This window comes from Rana temporaria, chromosome 4, assembly GCF_905171775.1.
Source record: "Rana temporaria chromosome 4, aRanTem1.1, whole genome shotgun sequence".
NCBI lineage: Eukaryota > Metazoa > Chordata > Amphibia > Anura > Ranidae > Rana > Rana temporaria.
The window spans coordinates 467,560,124-467,569,099 of NC_053492.1; positions in this window are offsets into that span (position 1 = coordinate 467,560,124).

An 8,976-nucleotide genomic window follows, 5' to 3' on the forward strand; every position below is an offset into this window, starting at 1 on the left:
TTTCTGCAGACCTTAAATTATTACACTCGAAAGTTTCTGTCGGCAGGGTGATGAGGCCAGTATGAAACCCTGCAGAAAACCCTTCCAGCAAAAACTGCCTGACTGCTGGTGCTGGGTGGTCCTCAAGGAGATCCCCTAGCAAAGAAACGTTGACTCGGCTTAGTCAGGCTGTGCTAATTGGCTTGATCAAGCAGGCGGACTTGGGGTGGGCCCTGAAGCAGTTAGCGCAAACATGCAACAACCTACACTGGTTGAAATTGCAACCTGCATAATTGTAGTTGTTACACAGCTGCGCTTTCCCAAGGTATCGTATGGGTCTACCCAATTTGTCCACCTGCCCCAGGGTTCCAGCAGACCCCCCTGCCACCTGCCTGGAGGGCCCTACCTGACTGGAGGCTTCCACATTGGAGCACCAGGCCGTGGTATGAGCCGAGGACTGGCAGCTGGTACATACCAGGGACTTTTGACCAGCAAAGTGTCTGCAAAATAGCTCCATGTCAATGGCCCCCCACCATGACACCACCTGGAACTGAGCCCAGGTGGCTGCCACCTTAGCCGCAAAGGATCGGTGGTAATCATAAAAAATTGTGCCACCGTATTTATGGGCCAGATCCACAACCTTATGAAGATAAAGGTCCAACTCCTCCCTTCTACCTGGGCTAACAGCACAGATGATATCCCTAAAAATACCAAAAGCCAGCACAAATTCCGGTACACTGAGTTTTCGACTCAGCCTGGGGTCTTTGGTCTTTAATGAATGAATGAATGAAAAAATTTATATAGCGCGGCACATGCGAACTGAATCGCCTCTGGGCGCTTGTTGTTTGTGTCTCATGCCTATCAGAAAAGCAGGGTTTTGATCTGCCTTCTGAAGGACAGGTGGTTTTGCTCCAACCGAATGCTGGTTGGTAAAGCATTCCAAAGCCTGGGGCCCTGGAAAGCAAACCTTCTTTCTCCTTTGGACTTGTATTTGGTTTTAGGAACCTTGACCAGATTTTGGTCGGTGGATCGCAGAATGCGGTTGCAATTGTGCGGTTTGATCTTGTCGCATAGATATCTAGGAGCCTTCCCATGGATGCACTTATGTGTCAGGCAGAGTGCTTTAAATGCAATTCTGTCTTTCACTGGCAACCAGTGAAGGGATCTCAATGAAGGTGAGATTGATTCCCAAGATTTTTTCCCAGTCACCAGTCTAGCGGCCGTATTCTGTACGACTTGAAGACGAGCGATTTGGTACTTGGGTAGCCCGAGATAAAGGGCATTTGCATAGTCCAGTCTGGAATTCACGATTGTTCCCACCACGACTGCTACGTCTTCTTTGGGGATAAATGGAATCAGTCTGCGTAGTAGGCGCATCAAATGGTGCGCCCCGCTGACTACTGACCCTATTTGTGCGTCCATTGTCATGAAGGTGTCAAACGTGACTCCCAGACTTTTGACTTTGGAGCTAGGGGAGATGATTTGTCCCAGGATGGGAGATGGTGTCCAGTTTGTTGTCGGTTGTTTCTTCCAACTGGCATCGAAGATAAAGAGTTCAGTTTTAGCGCTATTGAGTTTGAGATAACTCTTAGTCATCCAGTTTTCTATTGAAGAGAGACATTTCTCTAATCTGAGATGATGATCCTTTTTATGGCAGATGCGAAAATACAACTGCGTGTCGTCTGCATAAGAGTGATAGAGTAGTTCTTGGCTACCGATAATATCAAAGAGAGGACGAAGATAGATATTAAACAGCACCGGTGATAGGGGGGATCCTTGGGGGACCCCACATGGCACCGTGCGTTTTTCTGAGGTGAAGGATCCCAGTTTCACTGTTTGTGATCGGTTTCCGAGAAAAGAGGAGAACCATGGTAAGGCATCTTCTGAGACTCCGGCGACTTCTGTTAGTCGTCTCAGTAGCAATTTATGGTCTACTGTGTCAAAAGCTGCGCTTAGGTCCAGCAGAACCAGGAGACACGATTCTCCTTCGTCTGCGGCCTCGAGCGCATCGTCCCATATTTTCAGTAAGGCCGTTTCTGTACCGTGTCCGGGACGGAACCCGGATTGAAATGGATCGAGTAGGTTGTGGGTGTCCAGATGCTGTTGCAGCTGATTTACCACCACTTTCTCCATTATCTTGGACAGAGCATTTAGACCTGTTATGGGACAGCGGTGAGTTGGGTCCATAGGATCCAAATTAGGTTTTTTCAAGATCGGCAGGATTGTGCCCTCTTTCAGCAGGGAAGGCACTATGCCTTCCTTAAATGACTGATTTATAAGCTGCGTGATCGGAGGCGCCAGGATGTCGGCACATTCCTTCAGTAGCTTGGTGGGAATGATGTCATTGGGTGCTGTGCTGTTGCGCAGTGCACCAATGAATTTTTTTGTGGTATCGATGGAGATGGGTTCCAAAGTGAACTTAGTTGATTGTAGAGGCGTTCCGTCGGTGTATTGATTGAAGAGGGGGCTGAGTGGAGTATTGTTTTGCCGAATACTTACCCGAATTTTTTCAATTTTGTTGATGAAGAAATCCGATAGTTCATTGCAGAACTCTTGGGTGTCTGAAGTGGGAACTTCAAGACATCCCGGATTCATGGTCTGGGTGACCATCCTGAAGAGTTCGCGTGGGCGATTCCTTGCGCTGTTAATTACCATAGAAAAGTGCAGTTTTTTGGCTTTGAAAATTTCCTTGTGATATCGTGTTGTTACTGCTTTGTAGAAGTTGAGGCGGTCTTCTGAAGGACTTCTTTTCCAGGCGGCTTCCGCCCTTCTGCGCTCTTGCTTCAATAGCGACAGCTGGTTATTGAACCAGCTGGACTTTTTTGCCCGGCTGCGGAGTTTGCGCTTTGGTGCTGCTAAGTCGGCTGACTGTAGCAGAGCTGCATTTATGGCATCCAAAGTATCTGAGGCTGCTAGCTGAGGAGGAATAGCCCCAATTCGGTTTCCCAGGGTAGATCTGAAGAGTTCCGAGTGGCGCTTCTTCTGAGATCTAGCCCAGTGTGTTGTCACCGGCTTGGGTACTTTCATGACTAGTGAAGTTCTGGGAATTATGAAGCTAATTGCATGGTGGTCTGTCCAACTTTAGAACTACAGATACCTCCCCACAAGTAAAAGATTTATTCTCCGACACATCCTGAGCCGCTATGAGCAGGGAGGCCAAGTTAACATCTTTCCCCTCCAAGATGTATTTTTTGATGTTGGCCGGGATGAAATGGGCTGGAGATACCACAGGTGGGGCAGCCGACGGAGATGGTACTGCTGAAGGGAAAGTAGCGACATTACCTGCGGCTGGGCTTGGGAGCGCTAGCGCTGGGGATGCTGAATCCACCACGGTAGAGGCTGGTATTACTGTATTAGCCAAGGCCCGGGCCTCCATCACCTCCATCCTTTCCTGCAACTGGACCATGGAGGTAGCCAGTGTGTTTAGCAGTGCATGGACCTGTACCAATGCGTTATGCACCGTCGCATGCTCAGCGCTGGTGGCGGGAGATGATTGTGACAGGGGTGGGAAGCATAGCCTAAACAGTTCTGCTTTCCTAGCCGAAGAGGGGAAAGGAATGCCTTTGCGGCGGAGTTCAGCCATGAGTCTGGGTACGGTCCAACTTCTCAAGGATGGTGAATTTCCGAGCTCCGAACCCCCGCGTGGCGGTGTAGGCGGGACGAACGAGAAGTCCTCGCTATCAGCCACTTGAGACATACCGAAATCTAAAGAGACAAACTACAAAGAATAACATGAAAGCCCTCGCCCCTCAGCCAGCCCAAATGCGTGACAGCCTAGGTGGCCGGAAATAGCGCGTGACCTACCAAGCGGGACCCCGACCCTGAAATGATGAAACGAAATGAGTGAAATGAGTGAGCCCGAGCGACCTGCAGCGCGACAACAGGTAATTAAAACGAACACTCAGGGCTACGATACCCACAGGAGCGTGGTGGGTATGTATAAATGAGAAATGATGGTGCCATACCAGACATGAGATGTACGGCGAGAAGATTGTGGTCCAACAATCAATTAATGACCCTCAGCCTGTACGGAACTGTAGACGTGACAGAACCAGAAAGCAATATGGACCTGGAAAAACTAACTATACCCCTAAAAGCGAGCAAATACGTACCAGCTGACACCGGGAAGACACTGTAATCCGACCTGAAAGAGTTAATACCATATGTACCGACGGAGAAATGAGCGCAAGAAATATATAACCAGACAACAGAAATGAATGTGGTAACGATGTGAAATTGCCGCCCTAAGCGACCGCATCCCCCACCCGAAATGCCCAGTGAGGTGGCAACTGCCCTCCTTATAAGATTGAAGCAAACGCATGACCGATTGATCAATGAAAACCGCACGTCCGACACACTGAAGATGACCGACCTATCAGTGAAAGCCGCATGACAATTTACCATTGATAGATCGCATGAGATTCCCCCGAACCTGACTTATGACACGTACTGCCGACATGTTGCATGACAATCCCTGAAGACCAATGGTATGACGATCTGCCAAGCCAAAACGCAAGACCGTCCTGACCAGACAAATCGCATGGTAGTTTTGCTCACGGCAACCGTGCAGTTACCCCCCCCCCCCCCCATCGCATGATCATTTTGTCAGACAAATCGCATGACCGTTTTTCATCAGACAAAATCGCATGACTGTTTCATCAGACAAAATCGCATGACTGTTTCATCAGACAAAATCGCATGACTGTTCATCAGACAAAATCGCATGACTGTTCATCAGACAAAATCGCATGATCGATACATCGGACAAACCGTATGACCGTTTCGTCAGACAGATCGCATGACCGTTTTTTATCTGACAAATCGCATGACTGTTCATCAGACAAAATCGTATGATTGATGCATCAGACAGATCGCATGACCGTTTCTTTTATCCGACAAACCGCATGACTGTTTAACCAAGAAACCATGACTGTAACAAGACAAACATATGACCATTCATCAAAGGCAAATCGCATGGCTGTTGCGAGATAATCGCGTGGTCGTGCCAGATGACCATGATGAATTCCCCCCCACCACTGACTGAGACCGATCTTAACCCCCCCCCCCCCTCCCAAGACTGGCAAATCTGTATGGGGAATACATGACACAGGGTGGTCAGCAGTTAACCAATAACATCAATGACAAGCCAGATGAACAACACAAATATGCAGGCAGATATCAGGAACCCCCCCCCCTCCGGCCAGATCTGGCGACATGTATGATACACCCCCCCCCCCCCCCCTTGTGAGGCTCCCGGGGTTTCCCCTGTGGCTGCTGAAATGAATGCTGTCAGCCAGGCCCCCCTGTCAGCCAGCCCCCCCCGTCAGCCAGGCCCCCCCCCCCCCGCTGCCACGAGGCGAATATACGGGCGAAATGTAAGCAGGGGACGCCAGTCCCCAATGCTGGTCGCGCCCCCCCCCTCAGAATACCTGAAGCCCTCGAGGCCTGGAGACGCACTGGAGCCGCAATCTCAGCTCCCTCCACGCTAGTTGGCGCCCGGAAATGACGTCGGCGGTCGCGGCGGAAGTGACGCACATCCACAGGAAAAGAGGCCGACGCTGGACCCGGCAGAGAAGGGAGGATAAGTACTCCCCCAGACTCCGCCTACAAACACAGGCCGGCCTCCGTCCAGCCTTCCAACATGTCGGAACCGCGTCAAATTTTTCACGTTTTACGTCGTTTGCGTAAGTCGTCCGTGAATGGGGCTGGGCGTAATTTACGTTCACGCCGAAACCAATGAGTCTTTGTGGCGTAATTTGGAGCATGCACACTGGGATACGTCCACGGACGATGAGTCTTTGCGGCGTAATTTGGAGCATGCGCACTGGGATACGTCCACGGACGGCGCCGTTAGTAAAAAAAAAAAAAACGTCATTTACGTGGGGTCACAATGATTTTACATACAACACGCCCACATCTTACACATTTGAATTAGGCGGGCTTACGCCGGCCCAGTTACACTACGCCGCCGTAAGTTAGAGCGCAACTTCTTTGTGAATACGGGACCTGCCGCTCTAACTTACGGCGGCGTAGTGTATCTGAGCTACGCTACGCCCGCCGAAATCTACGTGAATCTAGCCCATCATTTACATCAGCTTTCATTATTAGCATATTATGTGTGCAGCCCAAGACCATTCCTTCTTCTTCTAATGTGGCCCAGGAAGGCCAAGGTGGTTGGACACCCTGATGTATACTATGGGGCACTGTGCCCAGTAACCAACTTTGCCCCACAACTTCCTTCTGACTTGGATGCGATTTAGTTGCCTGTCCAAGGGCTAAAATTTCACCCAAGTTGGACCAAAAGCATTGCAGGAACCTTTTCTAAAGTCAGATAGGTAGATTCAGGTAGAGTTAGGCCGGCTTATCAGTAGATAAGTCGACCTAACTCAGAATCTACGCCGACTTATGTTTAAGTGTATGCTCAAACAGAGATACGCTTAAACATATCTAAGATAAGACGGCTTGCGCCATCCTATCTTAGATTGCAATATTTTGGATGGCCGCTAGGTGGCGCTTCCATTGCGGCCGGCGTAGAATATGTAAAGGAGTTTCTACGTCGATTCACGAACGTACGCCCAGCCGCCGTAGTCGATTTATGCCGTTTCCGTAAGGCCTTAGGCGGCCTAAAGTTATTCCACCTATGAGGTGGAATAACAATGTTAAAGTATGGCCGCCGTTCCCGCCGCGAGGTTTCACATTTTTTTATGTCGTTTGCGTAAGTCGTCCGCGAATCGGGAGTTACGTCGTTTACGTCCACGTCGAAATCAATAGGCCCGTACGGCGTACTTAGCCGCAATGCGCACTGGGTAATGTAGGCGCCGGCGCATGCGCAGTAGTAAAAAAAAACGTCAAAAACGTGAGGTCAAGCCTCATTACCATTAAGCACGCCCCCCTCCAACCCATTTGAATTAGGCGCCCTTACGCCGCCGCGTTTACACTACGCCGCCCTAAGTAAGGAGGTAAGTGCTTTGAGAATCATGTACTTGCCTCTCTTACTTAAGGCGGCGTAGTGTAAAAACGCTAGGCTACGCCGCCGCAAATTAGCGCGCCCCTACCTGAATCTACCTAAGAGTGACTTGTGTAGTATCAGTTAAGATGTCTCTCATAGGGAAACATTGACAGATCACACTACTTGGGGGCCTCACAAGGTAGATCCCATATCGCAGCAGTGCGGCATTTATCACCCCAACACTTCATATTCCCGATCTCTGGTTGCTATACCATGTACTTGTATGAGAAAGTCTCCTCTTCTCTTTTGTATTGGTTCCTTTGTGTGAATTCCCTGGGGTTCCTGCAAGTCCCTCTGCTTTCCTATTTTTAAAAAAAAAACTGACCACACTAAGCAGGAGACGGAAGGATATTGGTTATTGTGAATGATTTGTATAGCGCTACACATGCAAACTGAATCGTCTCCCCCAAGCGCTTTTTGCAGCCATTGGGGTAGATTCAAAGAGCAATTGCGCCTGCGTAACCATAGTTACGCAGCACAATTGCTTACTTGCGCCGGCGTATCGAATGCTCCCGATTCAGGAACCTCGATACGCCGACTGCAGCCTAAGATATGAATGGCATAAGGCTTCTTATGCCATCGTATCGTAGGCTGCATTCTTACGATGGCCGCTAGGGGGCGTTCTCGTAGTGGTCAGCGTATAGTATGCAAATTGCATACTAACGCCAATTCACAACCCTACGCGAGCCCTGCGTACACAGTTTACGTTGTTTCCGTCGGTCGGGTTTCGCGCAAGGCTGCTCCTGCTAATAGCAGGGGCAGCCAATGCTACGTAAACCCATCGTTCCCGCGTCGCGAAGTTTAAATTTGACGTAATTTGCGTAAGTGAATCGTGAATGGCGCTGGAAGCCATTCACGTTCACTTTGAAGCAAATGACGTCCTTGCGACGTCATTTGCCGCAATGCACGTCGGGAAAGTTTCCCAAAGGAGGACGCGCTCTACGCTCGGCGCGTGAACGCGCCTAATTTAAATGATTCCTGCCCCCTACGGGATCATTTAAATTGCGCGCGCTTACGCCGGGCATTTTGCCGGAGCGCCCACGCAATTTACGGAGCTACTGCTCCTTGAATCAAGGGTAGCGCAGATAATTTGCGGGGGCGCAGGGCAAAAACGGTGCCCTGCGCCTCCGTAAGGAGCGCGGAGCTGTACCTGAATCTACCCCATTGTCTTCCTGGCTGGTGCGGTCACTTACCCCGTAAGATCTCGATACGCTTGGGACACACAGTCATACACACTGGGCCAATTTGGACAGGATCCAATTAACCTACCAGCATGTCTTTGGAGTGTGGGAGGAAACCCACAGACACAGGGAGAACATGCAAACTCCAAGCAGATGGTGTCTTGGTCGGATTCGAACCAGCAACCCTGTTGCTGCTAGGTGAAAGTGCTATCCACTACACCACTGTGACTGTATTTTGCCTAATGTGTCACATCATTAAAGGAGTTGTAAAGGAAAAAGATGTTTTGCCTAAAATTAATGTCTGCAAGGTAGACAGACAGAATAGTGTAATGATTCTGTTAAAAAACGAGTAAATACCTATTAAATCACCTCCGGCGTTCTAGTTTCTGTTCTCTCATTCACTTCCTGGTTTGCATCGCTCGTTCATGTAAGAACTACATTTCCCAGTATGCATTGCGGCACGCCCAGTAATTCACACCTCCTTGAAGCCTCTAACACGTAGAGAGCGTCCTGCCGCACAGATGTAGTTCCCAGGAGGGGGTGAGCATGTCACTGACCACCGCAGTAAAGCCTCCCATCACGGTGGTCAGTAACAATCAGACAAGCAGGAAGTGAACAGAGAAGAAATAGAGCAACTTCTGAGCGAAAACGAACAATGAGGAAGTGAAAAGAGGAATGTCTGCAGGTAAAGGATGCTTACTATGAAAAAACATTTTTCCTTTAAAGCAGAAAGCAAGAATTTGCCTGGGGGTGGAATGATTTCATCATTATCAACCAGCTGCAGCACCGGCAAGGCTCTGAGGAAAG